The sequence below is a fragment of the Hemiscyllium ocellatum genome, chromosome 25, assembly GCF_020745735.1.
Source record: "Hemiscyllium ocellatum isolate sHemOce1 chromosome 25, sHemOce1.pat.X.cur, whole genome shotgun sequence".
NCBI lineage: Eukaryota > Metazoa > Chordata > Chondrichthyes > Orectolobiformes > Hemiscylliidae > Hemiscyllium > Hemiscyllium ocellatum.
This window is the reverse complement of record NC_083425.1, coordinates 43,127,666-43,146,896: the sequence shown is the minus strand read 5'-3', so window position 1 is coordinate 43,146,896 and position 19,231 is coordinate 43,127,666. Positions and strand designations below refer to the sequence as shown.

Genomic DNA, 19,231 nt, shown 5'->3' with positions numbered 1-19,231 from the left:
GATCAGTTTCACCCCGATAATGACAGTATGCTTAATTGAAAGAATGCTGACTCTGGGCTTTCTATTTCTCCCACAGACCAAGCTGGCTCCCTGTCTACTCTCTGGCTAACATTAGCTTTATGTTGTGCCCTCAGGATTGTTTCTTTCTGACTCCCCTTCTCTTATTTGAGTTGTCCCTGACAATTTTGGGCAATATCTACCACTCACTTCTACCTGAGCTTCTTGAGTCCAACGCAATGGCTACTGTTGCCACATTGGGCAGCATTCCAGCACTCTGCTCAATTTCCACTATTTGATGCACCCTGGCGTCATCAACCAACTGGGTTGCTTCGCTGGTGGCCAACTCCATTGTGGTAGCAATTTCAAAAGCTGCCTGAAAATCTAGGTCTCTTCTTATCAGTAGCTTCCATGGGATGGCTTTGTGTCAGTGGCCATCTTGGAGGATCCTCTGAATTCACAATGTTCTGCTAACTTCTTTAAGGCATCCACAAATTAGGCGATGGATTCTCCTTTGTGATGTACCCGCATATACAAATCAGAATGTTCCATGGTCATCAGTGACTTAGGTGCAAATTAATTCTCCAATACTTCACATCGTTCTTGGAATGACTTCTTCACAGATTTCTCTGGTTGTACCAGACTCCTTAGAACAGTGAAGGCCTTTCTCCTGATGGTATTTTTAAAATAACTGTGTCATGATGTCCTCAGTTATTTTGTTCACATTTAGTAATGAATAATTCTTGAGTCCAACACAATGGTCACTCTTGCCTCATTGGGCAAGATATTCCATATAAAGTCCAATTTTTTGACTCTTCATCAAATGATTCCATTGCCTCAATTGGCCCACCATTGTGCTTTCTTGTCAGGTGAATCTGGTAGCCATTCACAGCCCAAGTCTTTTGGTGAATGCTCCATGTCGGCCACTCCCTCACTAACTGTGGTGGTGTACCGTTCCTTCCTGGCTTTGCCCACAGCCGGAATCCCCTTCTGGCCATTTCCACATCTGGGTGACGTCTCGTCCCGACATAAGACAAACTATGGTTGCGCATTGTTTGTGGGCCAGATCCCACTTCATCTCCAATTGTTATGTTTGTACTTTGTATGGAACCAGGAATTAAATACCAGGCAGACAATTGGTAAATCTGAACAGGAACGCTCAATTGACAATGTTTAGACTTCCACAGTAGGTTCTAGACTGCTCCCATCCTCTGCCCTCTGGGTCATTTGACAGGCTGTCTTAAAGGGGCAGCAACCCCAACTACACAACAGGAGGCATACACCATCCAGGAGTCAGGATTACTGCAATAGAAATGCCTGACTAATCGCATGGCCATGGATTCCCATATAATAATTGTTGTTTCACTCTTCTTGCTTCTACACTGTACAACTAAGTCACATGTGGTGCTGTGCGTTTGGCTCTGATTGCACTCCTCTGAGGAACCATTGCCCTCACTAATTTCTAAAATGCAATATCAATGAAAAAAGCAGATAGATTCCAGGGACACCTTTACTAGCTGCCTGTTGGTCACGTTCTTTCTCGGCTGATATAATTTTAATCTGCAGTGTGATCACCTTCCTTTATGTGCTATCCATATACATGTTAGGAGGTCATGTTGCGGCTGTACAGGACATTGGTTGTGAAACTTGAAAGGGTTCAGAAAAAATTTACAAGGATGTTGCCAGGTTTGGAGGGTTTGAACTGCAAGGAGAGGCTGAATAGGCTGGGGCTTCTTTTCCTGGAGTATCAGAGCCTAAGGGCTGACCTAATAGAGATTTCTGAAATCACGAGGGGCATGAATAGGGTAAATAGACAAGTGCTTTTCTGAGAGTGGGAAAGTCCAAAACTAGAGGCATTGGTTTAAAGTGAGAGCGGAAAAACTTAAAAGGGACCTAAGGGGCAACTTTTTCACACAGAGGATGGTGCATATACGAGTGAGGTGCCAGAGGAAGTAATGGAAGCTGGTACAATTACAATATTTAAAAAATTGAATAGGAAGGATTTAGAGGAATATGGGCCAAATGCTGGTAAATGGGACTAGATTTACTCTGGATATCTGGTCAGCATGGACGACTTGGACTGAAGGGTCTGGTTCCATGCTGTACATCTCTCTGACTCTCTGATTGTGTGTGTCTCCATGAGGCATGGGACTACAACAATGACTCCAGCCACTCGAGTCTGCCAACTTAAACACAAACAAAATAACCAATTTTCATATTACGGTTAGAAATGCTGACCAATCCTACTCACCGATCAGCTGCTTCCCCTGCACCGATGATGCCATGCCACCATTGGTTTCCATGCAGGTGGTTGTCTTGATTTGCACCTTATTTCCTCTTCCGCTCACTTCTCACTCTTTCAAGCAATAACCCTAAATTAAAACTCTATTTTCCCTCTCTGCTCTGAATTTCTACTTTGACCCAAGTTCCCATTACTTTCTCTGTCTTTGTCTCACTTCAAGGAAATCCCCTTTCTGTGGCCATGTGCCCTACTCTAAGGGTTGGATTAGATTCCCTACAGTACGGAAACAGGTCCTACAACCCAACAGGTCCACACTTCCTCCAAAGAGTAACCAACCCAGACCCATTCCCCTACCCTACATTTACCCCTGACTAATGCACCTAACGCTATGGGCAATTTAGCATGGCCAATGCATCAAACTGCACATCTTTGGACTGTGGGAAGAAACCGGAGCACCTGGAGGAAACCCACACAGACACGGGGAGAATGTGCACTCTCTACACAGATAGTAGCCCGAGGCAGGAATCGAACCTGGGTCCTTGGCGCTATGAGGCTGCAGTGCTAACCATGGTTGAAAGATACATTAAGGCCCAAAAGGACAGGAGAGGTGAGGTCCTTCTGGAACTCATATTAAAGTTCGATATTAATAGCAAGTGAAATTTAGAAGAAGGGAAAATGTAAAGACTTGCATAATTTTAAGATTCTCTGAAAGAATTAAAGTAGATGACAATATAATGAGGCTTGGACTTCAACACATAGAGCATACAAAAAGGAGAAAGGACTTTTGACGAGTTGTGGAAAAGCTCAGATGATGTAAAGTCAATGACAAACTTTTCAGTCTTTTAGTGAAAAAAGTGGAGTGATTATAAATGTAGACTGATAAACTGGTTTAGATATTTTTAGATACTTTTATTGCATGTTTAATGACAAATTGTGCAATTAATAATTCAGCCCCAAAGCTCAGACATTTCAATTTTACCACAGAAGGTGAGGGAATTGCTAACGGCAATTCTTATTTTCTCTCTCTACTACACACCTGCCAAGAAAGTGGCAGAATGGCATAGTACTGTGTGTTGGCTTTAGAATCTGCATCACTCATGATTAAAGTCTGATTAGTTCTGCTCAATAGCACTGATGTTTGAATTCATTGACTCCAATATTGAGTTTTTCTTTGTTACTGTACCTCCTGTACCTTAGGGAGTGCTCCCTCACATCTCATTCCCTATCTGTGAAGTGTAAGAGTTTAACATTTGTAAAGTGGCTCTTTACACGTTTGTAGTATTTATCCAACAATTGACAGAGTGAAATGAATCATAATCTTCAACACAGATGTAAAGTCTAAATTTATTGCTAATTGTTTAGCTTGAAAATGTTGCTATTGAATAGAACATACTCTGGTAGAAAACAAACTTCTAATATATTTGTCTTGATTTGCTTTGTCAGGGATATTTTACCAATTGAACGTTTGAAATTTGGCTATCTTTTTAATATCTCAGAAACACTGGTCAGGTAATGTTTCTTTATGGGAACAGCAGAAATTGAATTAATTACAGTTGACATCCTTTTTGTTTGCAAACTAACTTTAACATGAGTACAATAAAGGCAAGGTAAAGTTACCATAATTCCCGAGGACGCTATGGTTGCTCTTTCGTTAGAGGGGGATGGGAGGGATGACTGGTGGTGATTTACCTGAAGAGCACCATGCCTCAGGCAGGGGGAGAGATTGAGAAGTAGAGTCCTTCATGTTAGCCTCAGCCAGTGATGGAATTTGAACACACACCATGGGCAACAAAATAGAACATAGAACATTACAGTGCAGTACAGGCCCTTCAGCCTTTGATGTTGCGCCGACCTGTGGAACTAATCTGAAGCCCATCTATCCTACACTATTCCATTTTCATCCATGTGTTTATCCAGTGACCATTTAAATGCCCTTAAAGTTGGCATGTCTACTGCTCTTGCGTTCCATGCCCCTACTACTGAGTGAAGAAACTACCTCTGATATCTGTCCTATATCTATCACCCCTCAATTTAAAGCAATGCCCCCTTATGCTAGCCAGCACCAGCTGAGGAAAAAGGGTCTCACTGTCCACCCTATCTAACCCTCTGATTATCTTATATGTCTCAATTAAGTCACTTCTCAACGTTTTTCTCTCTAACAAAAACAGCATTAAGCCCTTCAGCCTTTCCTCATAAGAACTTCCCTTCATACCAGGCAACATCCTAATAAATCTCCTCTACACCCTTTCTAAAGCTTCCCAATCTTTCTTATAATGCGGTGACTAGAACTGTACACAATACTCCAAGTGTGACCTCCACCAGAGTTTTGTACAGCTGCAGTATGAATACTAAAATGTAGAGCTGAGATATGGAGATGATGCACTTACTCTTATTACATCTATTTATAATTACAATAATTGATATGTAGCTTCATCTGTTTTATGGTCACCTTACTTCAAAGGAGTGGGACAGCCCGGTTTTGAACAAATAATATAAATTGATAGCCAGGATTTAGACACTAGGGATACAAAGACTTTTTTTTGGATTTGGATAATTTATTTTGGAGAAGTTGAGACTCAGGAAGTGTTTTTTTTTGTTATTCACAGAATGTGAAAATACGAGTAGTGGCCAGCATTTATTTGTCTGTAAGGATGGGATTGGAGCGACGTTTCTAAAATACAGCAGTCTGTATAGTGCTGTTTGCAGCATTCTCAAGGACAGTAATTTAATTCCAATTCAGGATGTGCAATTTGGAGGCAAACCTGGAGATGGTGGTAAGAGGCTGCAAGAGCTGAAAATGTGTTGCTGGTTAAAGCACAGCAGATCAGGCAGCATCCAAGGAACAGGAAATTTGACGTTTTGGGCCAGAGCCCTTCATCAGGAAAACGCATGGCTGCAAGGGTGGAGCGGAGGATCCGGAGGGAGGCCCATTGCTGGAGGCTTCGGATTTGTTGTAGGTACAGGTTGACCTGGTTGGGTCCAAATTTTGTTGGTTGGAATGTAGTCCGGAGTCCGTGCGGGATCAGTCGGTTCCGTAGGCAGGTGCTGAGGAAGGAGATGTGGCTGTGGTAACGAGTCTGTTTGAGAACGTGGCTGAAGAGCTTCTGTGCAGAGGAGATGACCTGGGGGGTGCAGTGAGAGAGAGACTCACTGAAATCCTTGTAGAGGGAGGAAGAAAGTTTCTTCAAGGAAGGCATCCTTGCAAGAGGATTCGCAGTAGGTTAAAATCTTCGAGTAAAAAGTGAGGTCTGCAGATGCTGGAGATCAGAGCTGAAAATGTGTTGCTGGTTAAAGCACAGCAGATCAGGCAGCATCCAAGGAACAGGAAATTCGATGTTTTGGGCCAGAGCCCTTCATCAGGAAACTGGTAAGAGGCTGCAACCCTTGTTCCTGTAGATGGTGGAAGGTGAGTGTTGGGAGGTGACATTGAGGAAACCTAATGAGTTGCTGCGTTGTACTCTTAGACGGAACATACTGTCTTCACAGTTTGATGTTGGTGGGAGAGAAGTAGATCAAGTAGACTGCTTTGTCTTGATTGGTCTTGAGCTTCTTCAGTGTTGCAGCTGCACTCTTCCAGGCAAGTAAATTCCTTTACATAACAGACTTATGTGGTGTGGATGGGAGAAAAAACTTGACATTCTCTTCTAACTACTGTCTGAACTCCATTAAGTTCAGTGTTTGACCATTGTTGTCCTTCAGGATGTTGATGTTGGAAAATTCAGGGTTTGCAATGTCATTGGATGTCAAGGGGTAATTGGTGGATTCTTTCTTGTTGGAGCCAGTCTTGCTTGGCACTTACTGGTGCAAATGTTAGTTGTGATTTGTCAACTCCAGTCTGACTTTATAAAACGGATTGTTTCAGCTTCTGAAATGATGCAAATGGAATTGAACGTGATGCAATCAAGAATAAACAGCTTTGCATCAAACTTAATGTGGTGAGAAGATCATGGATGAAACAACTGGATGGTAATAGGCTATTGCCCTGAAGAATTCCTACAACGCTGTTCCATGGCTGAAATGATTTACCTTCAAAATCAACAACAAACTTTGTTTGTGCTGGATATATTTCTGGTCTGAAGAGACTTTTTTTCCCCTGATGATAACTATATAAGTTAAATGTCAATATATGCAGGTAGAAGGCAATGATTTGGATGATTCCCAAGCACATATATACTCATTGAGTATTCATTGAGAGTGGTGCGGAGTAGCTTAGGAGCAAAGACCTGTAACAGTTCACTTTGTGAAACTGAGTGAAGATTTGTTTCCATCAGCAAATGGCATCAGACTTCCAATACTATACTCCACCGCCATGGTTTTGCCTAACCTGTCTATAGCCTTCATCACTTACCTTCCCACCCATTTTTGTGACATCTACAACTTGGCTTTGTACATTCACTTTCCTTACTCAAGTTATTAATGTTTATTGTAATTGCAGCCTCAGCACTGAACCCAATGGCACTCAGCCTTATCTTATCGCTCTGTCTTCTATTAAATAGCCAATACTCTATCCATGCTAATATATCACCACTAACACATTGCCTCTTATCTTACTAAGTAGTCTAATAAGTGGTACTTTTACTTGTATAGGTGGTTCACGTAAAGAAATTACTTCAGGTGGTTGGGGCACATTATCCTTATCAATGAGGCAATAGAAGAAATCCCAATATACCTCTAGCGATATGTGATAGCCACTCTGTTCTTGGCGGGGGTTTGGGAGTTTGACAATTAGTTCCAATCTTTAAACACATTTGAATGCTTTACATACAAGGAGCAGAGCTTTCATTAAGGCTTGCTTTCTGAAAAAAACAGATCAGAGTTCTAAGACATTGCATAAGACCACCTGAGATGGCCTTGAATTGTGGGGAATTTGATGTTTATTATAAAAGAAAGCATCATAGGAGTGGATGAGATGGCAACCAAAATGGCTGGATGGTGTCACATTTCTCAAGTATTGTTGGAACTTCATCTATCCAGGCAAATTGGGAACAATCCATCGTATTCCTGACTTATACATTAAAGATGTTTTGAATAGGCAAGAACGCAGTGACTCACCACAGAATTCCCAGTACTGACATCTTGTTCCAAATCCACAACCTCTACTCCTTGGAAGGACAAATGTCGATTATTGGAGTGCAAAATACCTGTTCTTCAAAATTGGACTTGATCTGATGATGCCTTTGGTGATCTGCTTTTTGCTGAAGTTGGACTATATTTAATTAACAGCAGTTGCTACAATGTTTTCTGGTATTAAGGAGGGGAAACTTTCTGCATCTTCTTGATGTATTTTGATGATTACTTATGGGGTGGTACTGCAGAATTTGAAAAATCTGTTATTAATAAGACCAAACTTTAACATAAGATTAGAAATCAGGCTTCAAGGGGTTTTATAAATTGGTTTAGATATTAAGCTGAATCAGTCTGGATAAACTTTGGAATTAGCAAAGCTGTGTAGAGAGTGCTTAATGAAACATATATAAAAAGACATTTTTCTCTGAACATTCTGCTAACAGATCTATTGAGTGAGATCTTTATTTGTGATCAACTTAACAGTGATACTCGATGAATTTACATCTACTGATTTCCCTAACCCCACACGGCAATATTGGTGCAGCCATCAATATCAACTCATGACCTGTAAAAAGCACTTTATGGATATGAAATGATGACCAGTTAGGTAGGCATGTGGTGAGAGAGTTCAGATGATTATCAATGGATGATTTGTATCCATTACAAGCTCCAATACATTCCAATGAATTCACACATACAAACCTGGAAATGTGCAAATGTGCCATATATCTATTTCAGTTTATCTGAACACAAAACTTTACAGCTACTTGGCATTTTTTGAATGAATTACAAGCTTTTTGTTTTAAATTTCATGACAAGAACTTGCAGAATCAATCTGAAGTACTTTAACCTGAGGTGAATAAGGGAGTGCAACAAAGATCCAGCAGATTGGGATCATTTGATTGTGCAATGAGGAGAGATTGATGATATTGAACCTATATATCCTTCAGAGATTAGAATAATGAGAAGTAATCTCCATTGAAGCATTGAGGGAGGAGATGCAGGAAGCATGTTTCCCCTGAATTTGGGATAGGAGGACAGTTCTAGGATGAGGGGACACAATCTCAGAATAAGAGCTAGAACAGAAATGAAGAGTAATTCCTTACCTCTGAGGACAGTCAGTCTTTGGAATTCTCTACCCAAAAGGTCTGCAGAGGGTCAGTCACTGAGTACATTCAAGACAGTGATCAATAAATATTGAGGAATATGGGGATACTGAGGGAAAATGGTATCGAGGGAGACAATCAACAATGTTCTAGTTGAATGGTAGAGCTAGCATTGATGAGTGGAATGGCCTACTCCTGTTCACATTTCCTATGTTCCTATGTAGAAAATTCAAGAGATCACTTATCAGTATCATACTTAACAGTGTCACACATTGATTCATTAAGTCTTGAACATAATTTGTCAGCCAATAAATAATGTGTTACTGGCAGTATTGAATAGGACACATCATAACAGATATTTAAGACCTTCCAAAATATTTGTTTGCAACCTGTCTATAAGGTAAGTTTGACCACTGTTCAATTTCATTCAGGTTTGATATTTAATTTGTGAACATTTCCCATTTGAACTTCTTTCCATCAAGTGCCACAATACCAGTGTGTGAGGGCATTTGGGACAAGTACATGATATTAATTTTGATCTTGGAGATTTGGATATTTTGCACTGAAGCATTGAATCCTCTGCTGTGTCTGGTGCTATATTCAACCATGATTAATATTTAACAATGGGCAGGCACCTTTACATGAAAATAAACTCAGATGTTTGAATATAGCCCCACCCCAATTAAGAAGAGCACAGACCTTAGCTTCACTTATTTTTTAAATTGATGATGATGAGATAAACAAGAGAGTGCCTCAAGTATCCACACAAACTCTCCAGCCAAATGACGCAGTCCTTGCGTGTATTTTACTGGACAGCTAATAATAGTTGCATCATTTAGAGATGTGTGTTCCCTTGGATAACATACACATACTCCAATACTCCAATTACTCACTTAGCTAATCTCACTTGAAATCAATTTTTGGTGTTTAGTCAATGTTTACACTCCATTAATGTTAATGGCGATGAATCCCAATTAATTCCTATTGGCTATTGAAAAACTTCTTTTTTCTTTCTTCAACATGATGTCTTTTATAAAACATCATAAAACATTTTACAGCCAGTGAAATAAGTTTAAATTATAATATCCATGGCATGTAAAACGTGTTAGCTGATTTCCACACAAAGCTCCAAAATTATCAGATTATCTGTTTGTAATGTTTCTTGAATGATGACTGTTCACCAAGATAATATAGAAAACTCCCCTATTTTATTTTTAAAAGTTGTAGCATATTGCTGTCACATTAGTTTTTTTTATATTCACTCCTGGGACCAGGACATTGCTGACTGGCCAACATTTGCCTGTCAGTGTTGCCCTTGAGAAGATGGCGGTGATCTGCTTTCTTAGATGTGCTCAGTCCAACTCGTCCATGCTGACCAGATATCCTAAACTAATCTAATCTTATTTGCCAGCCTTTAGCCCATATCCCTCTAAACCCATCCTATATAGATGCATTTTATTTGTGGTGATTGTACCAGCTCCAGCACCGCCTCCAGCAGCTCATTCCATACACACACCACCCTATTCAGGTCTCTTTTAAATGTTTTCCTCTCAGCTTAAATCTTTGCCCTCTAGATTTAGACTTCCCTACCCTGGAAAAAAAGACCTTTGCTATTCATGTCTCAGGAATGAAATTTTAACTTCCAATCTTCTGAGTCCAATACAAGTTATGGATCATGGTTGACATAGTTTAGGTTAATTTCAAAGAATAGGACATAAGAAGCTGAGGTGGCAAGGCAAGTGAGGAAGAAATCAGGGTCAAAGTAATACAGGTTTTGGGAGCAAAGTCCAAGCAAGAATTTAACGATGAACATGAAGAATTAATTTTGTGGCAGAGAGAGCTAACGTAGTTAAACATTCACGTTAATAATGGGAAGGGTGGTTTTGGGCAAGTTTGAGTTTATCAGGAGTTTATATGAGATTAACACAGGAAGGATATGCCAGATAATTGTGGAATCAAGAACTGGGGGTCACAGTTTAAGGATATAGGGTAGGCCACTTCAGACTGAGATGAGGAGAAATTTCTTCATCCAAAGAGTGGTAAGCTTGTGAATTTCTCTGCCACAGAAAGTATTTGAGGCCAAAACATTGATTATTTCCAAAAAGGAGTTAGATATTATTCTTAGAACCAAAAGGATTAAAGAGTATGGGGAGTAAGGATAAACAGCATACTGAGTTGGATGATCAGCCATGATCTTATTGATGGTGGAGCAGTCTCAAAGGGCCGAATGGCCTACTTCTGCTCCTATTTGCTATGTTTCTACGTAAACAGAATCAAGGATCAGAAGTCAGTGAGAAAAGTACTGCAATAGTTAAATCTAGAGGGAATAAAATTGTATTTAAGAATCTCAGTACATAGGTTAGAGGCAGAGTTGTTGCTCAACTGTCAGTGTGTAGTCTTTGATGTTATTCGAAAATTTTAGAAAGGGAACTGTTTGATTTGGTTATCACTCTGCCATAACTCCAGGGTATCCATTATTCTGAACATGTTTCAAATAAAGATTCCAAGAATTTAATAAGCAAACACCACTGAATCAGATCAGCCTCTAACACTGCCACCCTGATTTTGTATACATCCTGCTATGTTCATGAACGATTGTCAAGTTTTAATGAAGATCTCAGCACAACATCTTCTCAAGAAACTTTCTCCACAGGCAGAGAAATATTGGATCTCGAGTGATTGAAGAGATTCACAGTTCACCTTAGCAGGGCACCATCTTATTTAGCTTGCTCCCATTGTCGTTCAATAATTTAAAAAATGAAGCCAGCCAGGTACTGAAGGGTATTATCATTTTCATATTCTCCTAGCCTTTTTGTTCTTGTTGGTTACGAAGTGGACTTTGTGGAGGGAGAGATGGTACAGAAGCAAAAACGATCTCTCAAATGTTGTATGCTTTTGACTATTGTTCTGACTACATTTATGCCCCAACCAACAGAACTATAACACATTATTTCATTTCTGTGTGTGTGCAAAATTGGTGGTTATGTTCTATACATTGTTACTCTTATACATATTGTTGGTTATAAAGTACTTTGGGATTTCCTACAGTTGGGAATACTGCTATACAATATCAAACCTTTTAGATTTCAAGGTTAACATTAACAGTTGGTCACTTATGGAGGAACATTATATTGGAAGCAGTTCAGGGAATGTTCATGTGAATGATTCCTGGGATAAGGTGTCTGAGCTATGAGGAAATTTTGAACAGGTTGGGCCTATACTCATTGAAATGTATAAGAGTGAGAAGTGATCTTATTGAAATATGGAATATCCTGAGGGACCTTGCAAGGGTTGGGGCTGAGAGGATGTTTCCCCTCATGATAGTGTTTAGAATTGGGGGCCACCGTTTCAAAACAAGGGGGTCTCCCATTTGAGACGGATGAGAAGGAATTTCTTTTCTTAGAGGGTTATCAGTATTTAAATTTTCTCAACTCCAGAAAGCAATGGGAAATGAGTGATCAAATATATTCAGGACGGAGCTGGACAGAGCATTGATTGGGTCATGGGGGACAAGTAAGAAAAGCTCAGCAATGATTTTACTAAAATGAAGGATCAGGCTTGAGGGGCTGAATGGCCTACTCATGCTCCTATTCCTTAATGTTTTTTTCTTGAACAATTTGTCAAGATTATGACTTGATTGCCCCATTCTATGATTGATTTGTTTACAAGTATGTCTGAAATGGAATGAGCTGCCAGAGGAGGTGGTGGAGGCTAATGCAATTGCAACATTTAAAAGGCATTTGGATGGGTGTATGAATAAGATGGATTTGGAAGGATATGGGCCAGGTGCTGGCAGTTGGGACTAGATTGGGTTGGGATATCTGGTCGGTATGGACGGGTTGGACCGAAGGGTCTGTTTCCATGCTGTACATCTCTATGACACTATTACATCACTAACTTACAATAAAATAAATAATCTGGAAAACACACATTATTTTCTTTCACACAAAATAATGCCTCACACAAATTCTCATTCAATTCATAAGCTGGTGGCATGATCTCCTTTGATTTAGACAGAAACAACACTTTACCCACCCGGTATGTCAACACTTGGGTTTGATAATTGCACTGTTTATTTGATTACAAAGGCTGAAATTTCAATCTGAGGCAACTTTTACAGTGAACAGTCACTTGATACTTTGCATTTTCAAAATGACTCATGCTTACATACCCTTGAGCAGTTAAACCATGGGATCCATAAATGCCAGCCTACTTTTCCTTAATTACTAGGACTCTGTGTTGTTGTTAAACATCCTAGAAATGGTACCACTGGGAGAAAAGCTGTTGTCTCATTTCAGCCAGCAGCTTCTGTTGCACCAGTCAGTTGCAAGTGCCAACAATTTACAACGAAGTATGTTAATCTCCAGTTTATGATACTCATGAAATTGGGTTAGGAGCATACTGTGACAGATGGACTTAAAGAAAGCTACATATCCACTTGTTATATCAGTACAAATGACCTGCATAACAGGGAAATCTTACAGGAATCCATACTGGGAGCACAAAATGGCTCTTTGCTGAACTTCTTGCATACACCTAGTTTGAAGTCATCTTGTCAGGGTAGCACGGTGGCTCAGTGGTTAGCACTGCTGCCTCACAGCACCAGGGACCTAGCCTTGAGCATCCGTCCGTGTGGAGTTTGCACATTCTCCCTGTATCTGCATGGATTTCCTCTGGATGCTTCAATTTTCCCCCGCAGTCCAAAGATGTACAACTTAGATGGATTGGTCATGCTAAATTGCCCATAGTATCCAGGGATATGCAGGCTAGGTGGGTTAGCCATTGGAAATGCAGAGTTACAGGGGTAGGATTGGGAGTGAGATTCTCTTTGGAGGGTCAGTGTGGGCTCAATGGGTTAAATGGTCTGTTTCCACACAGTAGCGATTCTATGCAATGCACCACAGTGTTTCTGACAAAGACTGAACTAAGGAACTGAGTTGACCACAGCCTGTAATATTCATACTTGCTCTTTTTCTTTTTAAATAATTAATTTGATGATAAAGGTGAGAGTTTCACTTTGTCCACAGACAAACTAATATTCTGCTGAGTCTGTTATGAATGAATGTTGAGCTTTTAGTTATGGAAAAACAAAGAAACTTTTTAAAAAGCAGTTAATTTCCCATTTATAATTTGGCAGCGCTCCTTGTGGTATTTCAGCCAAAATGAAACATTCACAGGCAGGTCATCATGCCTCGAACTGCTGAGTTTGGGGCAAGGTTGAGGGAGCAGCTGGTCTTTACCCAACCATCAATTTTGGATGTATCTGTATAAAAACACCACACTGTGATGTGAGGTTGCAGTGCTCTAGAGTCCAAAAGAGAATTCACTGAGGCTGTGCTTGTGAAATGGAATTACACACAGGAATATGAGGTGCAAAATGCCCCAACATGTTAAATGATTTGTCCATGACCTGTGCTTCATAATTGCGATCCTTTGTATCCTGGATTTTACCTTTAAGTAAAATGTGTTTCGCACTTTTTTACAAAAGAAACCTGGAACAGAGAATTCCTATACTGTATCATCCACTACCATTATATAGATAAATGAGGTGAATCTGTCTTACCATTGCATCTCTCAAACTTATTCGATATCTGACCCTTGTCTGCATACACAGTAACAATGCCAGACATTTTTGTGTGTTCCACAAAATGTGCTGATACAACAGCACAACTTATTGTCTTGAAGCTCAAGCCTTACAGTCTGCTGTTAAAGCCCAAAACATGCAACAAATTTATACTTGGTGCCCGTACATCACCAAAAAATTTACCACACCAAAGGTAGTTAACATGGCTATTGCCTTTAGCATTCAGATGGCAAAAAGAGGTTACAAATTTTTGGTACAATCCAGAAAATGGCGGCTCAGATTCCATCCTTGGAATCTGAGCCATCATTGTCTCGATAATATCACAAATTCTTGGGATCTGTTAACATTCTTTACTCAGGCTGTCTTTGCATGAATTTATTTTATATATTTCCTCATTCTTGCATTTAGATTCCAAGGCTTGACAATCCACAAAGCAATTTCCTCCTCAGTTTTCTGAATTTATGAAGTTCAAAGGCATAGTGATTACAATGGTTAATAACACCAGCCTCACTTGACAACCTGGGCTCTCGTTGCTATCCATGGGCATGTGTTGGGTTATTTTTCTTGCACCCTTGACCTCCCATTCCTCAAACCCACTGTTGACCTTTTAGTAAAGGAAGTGGTAACACAAGTTGGTGCCAGTCCTTTGGAAATCCAAGTATTTGGAAATTGCACACAATGGAATTCAAAGTGAATTGGATTCAATTTTTGTTCAGCCCTTAGCAAAACCATCATTTAAATGCATGCTGCAAATTTTGTACTTTTGCAAGTTTTTAATCTGGCATTCTTTTGAAAAGGTTTTTACTGTTCATTCTTTGATGGGATGTGGATGTAACTGATGAACATTCATTGCCCAACCTTAAATGCTTTCCCTTGGCTGCTTCAGAGGGCAGTTAAGAGAGAAGGACGATGATTTATTTATTGACACATATATCTGAAGGCCCAGTGAAAAGTGTTTTGTAGCCACAATTTAGTGTCTTTTTATAATAGGATAAAAATATATTAATGAAATGAGAGTTCATCTTCTATTCAAATTGGGGTCTTAAGTACAGCTTCAGGGTTTCTGCAAGATCTCTGGTCCACAGAGAGTCCCAGTCCAGGAATAGCAACGTTGACACTGATACCTAGGAAACCCTAACTCTGCCTCCTTACCAACACTACCAAGAGTCCAGTTCGAATCCTGTCTTGGGTGACTGTCTGTGTCTGTGTGGAGTTTGCACATTCTCCCTGTGTCTGCATGGGTTTCCTCCAGGTGCTCCAGTTTCCTCCCACAGTCCAAAGATGTGAAGGTTAAGTGAATTGGCCATGCTAAATTGTCCATAGTGTTCAGGGATGTGTGGAGTAGGTGCATAAGTCAGGGGTAAATGTAAGGGAATTGTAGGTCTGGGTGGGGTTACTCTTCAGAGGGTCGGTGTGGACTTGTTGAGCTGAAGGGCCTGTTTCCACACTGTAGGGATTCTATTCTATGATATTCTAAAAGGCAGAAGTAGATTTTGTTAAATTGCAATGTTCACAATCACTGATATGGACTCTTTCAGTATCTGGGGAGATGCCAATGTGCTGCAAGACTTGGACAATTCTCTGGCTTTCACTGATATATGGTGCAAGTATGATTTGTTTCTTGAGTGTGAGGGAATGTTCTTCTCCAAGAAGAGAGAATTCAATTGTCTCCCTTGACATTCAGTGACATTACCATCACTGAATTCCTCAACATTAACATGCTGAGGGTTACCGTTCTTCAAGTTAACTAGATCAGCCAGATAACTTTGACAAGAGCATGTCAGAGGTTAAGAATTCTTCAGTGAATAATTCACTCCTGTTTTGCCATCTACAAGTCAGACTGTGATGAAATACTGTCCACTTGCCTGGATGATTATGTCTTCAACAAGACTGAATTAACTTGACAGTATCCAGCTTGAAACAGACTGCTTGATGGATACCTTGTCCATGAACCTGAATATTCGCTCCTTCTACTGCACAGTGGCAACCATGTGTACTCAGTACAAATGAAAATGCAGCAATTCAACAAGGCTCCTTTGGTTGAACTTTACAGACGCACAACCACGTAGGAGGACTAGAGCAGTAGATGCGTGGGAACACCCAATACCTGCAAGTTCACCTCCAAGCCACATACCATTCTGGCTTGGAAATGCATCATATCATCACCTCACTGCTGTGGGATGAAATTCCTGGAACTCCCTTCCTAGAAACATAGATGGATATAGCAGTTCAAGAAGATGGATCACCACCAGCTTCTTGAGGGCAATTACAAATGGATAACAACTACTGTCCCTGATGGCACACATCCCATGACAGAGTTTAAAAAAGTCTTACTGCCTGTGAAGGTTAATAAATATGATCGGGATCATCAAAGAATGCTTCTCTGACGGTCACCTGAATGATCATCATTTGTTCATTTGTACAATAAAATGATTATGATTAAAAGTCTCTTGTAATTTTGGAAAATCCACACTCCTTTGGAAATACAGCTACTTTGTGTACCAAGGCTTCTGATTAACTGGTATTAACTATTCCTTAATATATTACCTTTTCTTGTAGTGTTTGCCAAATACTTCTCTGTTGTTAGAAAAATGTAACTGAATTATTTGCTTCATATTTAAAGTCAATCCTCCCCCATTAACTAGAGATAAATAAAATATTGCAGCAACCATCTACAATTACTTTTGGGTTTTTTTGCATTAGATAATCTCACTTTCTTTCGTAGTTCTTACAAAGTTAATGTCAATGTATTACTTTTATGGATAAATTCGTCATTTTTTGATTTGACGGATAGTGTTGTACCAAGCCATCTTTCAAATATTTAAAACAATTTCTTCTCATCCACTTGGGCCATCAAAAAGATTTGAAATAATAAATCTTGGCAGCAGTTTTAAAAAAAAATGAAGGCAGATGATCAAGACTTGGTTTATTTCATATGAACATTAATTCAGACACCTAGTGTGCCTGCATACCTTGCACAAATCCCTTTCTAACCTCTTTCCCATTTAGAGTCTGTGTTTGTTTTACCATTTATGCTTGCTTTTTGTGTTAATTCCTCAGCTTCCACTTTGAACAACTAAGGTTCGAGATGTTATCACATAAATGAAACAGGCTGAAAGGATGATTCCATTTGGCCACAGAATGAACAGGGGACTGTTACATTTCTGATTGTCACATACTTTGCCATATGACGTTCACAAAATCTCTCCTCAAATTCTTCATCTGCAGAAACAGACGTCTGGCCATCTGTTTTGATTAATACTGTTCCCAAATAACCTCACTGTAAATGCTTGGCTTCAAGGCTTATTAATGGACTGGCTCAGCAAGGTTCTGTTTTCACAAGTCGAAGTGAAGTTTTATAAAGGTTATAATAAGTTATTCTTTTAGAGTCACAGAATTAAACAGCACTGAAACATTCCCTTCAGTTCAACTCATCCATACCAACCAGACATTCCAATCTGACCTAGTCTCATTTGCCAGCATTGGCCCATGTCCTCTGAATCCTTCCTATTCATATACCCATCCAGATGCCTTTCAAATGTTATAATTATACCTGTCTCCACCACTTCCTCTGGCAGCTCAATTAAAAGGTTGTTCCTTAGATCTCTTTTAAATTTTTCCCCTCTGACAAAAGCCTATGGTCTCTAGTTTTGGATTTCCCTATCTTGGGAAAAAAACTTTGGCCATTCGCCCTCTCCATGCTCCTCATAATTTTATAAACCTCTATAAGGTCCCCTTTCAATCTCCGACACTCGAGGCAAAAAGCACTAGTCTATTCAGCCTCTCTCTTTAGCTCAAACCCTCCAGTCCAGGCAACATTCTTGTAATTCTTTTTCTGAGCCCTCTCAACTTTATCAAATCTTTCCTATAGAAGGATGACCAGAATTGTATGCAATATTTTAAAAGTAGGCTAACTAATGTCCTGTATAGCTGCAATTTGAGATCCCAACTCCTATACTCAGTGTTCTGACCAATGAAGGCAAGCGTGCCAAAATGCCTTCTACCATCCTGTCTACCTCCAACCCAACTTTCAAGGAACTATGCATCTTCACCCCTAGCTCTCTTTGTTTGGCAACACTTTCAGAACCCTACCATTAACTGTATAAGTCCTGCCCTGGTTAGTCATACCCAAATGCAATGCGTCACATTTATCTCAATCAAACTGCATCTGACACTTTTGTTGAATTGTTTCTTTAAATGTCTTTTTTTTTCATTGTTTGGTCATCGGATATGGGCATCATTGGCTCAGCCAGCATATCCTGAAATGTCCAGTTGGAATTAAGAGTCAAGCAGATTTCTGAGGGTCTGGGTCACATGGAGGTCCAGCAGTATGAATGGCAGGTTTCCTTGTCAGAAGGACATCAGACAAATAGTTGGATTTTATGACCATCAATCGTGGTTACATGGTCACCATATGTGAACAGTGAAAGGTGGCAATTCCTCAGAACTGTTATATTTTCAATGCTACTGTGAAGAAACATTCGCGATATTGAACCTATTCCCTGAATGGTATAATGTTCACTGGACTGCTGACATCTACAGCACAAATTGCTGACAACAAAAAAGGAGTTAACAGCAATCTAAGTTTGTTCAATATATCATTTTAGTTGCATGACACTAATCTTTTGCTATAAGTTCTGTGTCTTATGGTCCTGCTCCACAGCTACCTGATGAAGGTAGCTTGTCACTTATCTCAAGAGGGTTGGAATATAAAAGCACCGTTGTGCTACTGAGACTTTATAAAGCTCTGGTTAGGCCCCATTTGGAGTACTGTGTCCAGTTTTGGTCCCCACACCTCAGGAAGGACATACTGGCACTGGGAAGTGTCCAGCGGAGATTCACACGGATGATCCCTGGAATGTTTGGTCTAACATACGAGGAACGGCTGAGGATCCTGGGATTGTATTCATTGGAGTTTAGAAAATTAAGGGGAGACTGGACGCTGGGAAATTTTTTCCGTTAGGTGAGGAGACTAGGACCTGTGGACACAGCCTTAAAATTAGATGGGGTCAATTCAGAACAGAAATGCGGAGACATTTCTTCAGCCAGACAGTGGTGGGCCTGTGGAATTCATTGCCGCAGAGTGCAGTGGAGGCTGGGATGTTAAATGTCTTCAAGGCAGAGATTGATAGATTCTTGATGTCTCGAGGAACTAAGGGCGACGGGGAGAATGCGGGTAAGTGGAGTTGAAATGCCCATCAGCCATGATTGAATGGTGGAGTGGACTCGATGGGC

At 40.1% G+C, this 19,231-nt stretch overlaps 1 protein-coding gene across 1 annotated transcript in view; it reads right to left on the bottom strand.

Annotated features, from left to right (window-relative positions):
• LOC132827850 (protein shisa-6-like) overlaps positions 1–19,231 on the bottom strand; it is a 516,347-nt gene that overhangs the window by 194,904 nt on the left and 302,212 nt on the right. The gene's annotated exons all lie outside the window — the stretch shown is intronic.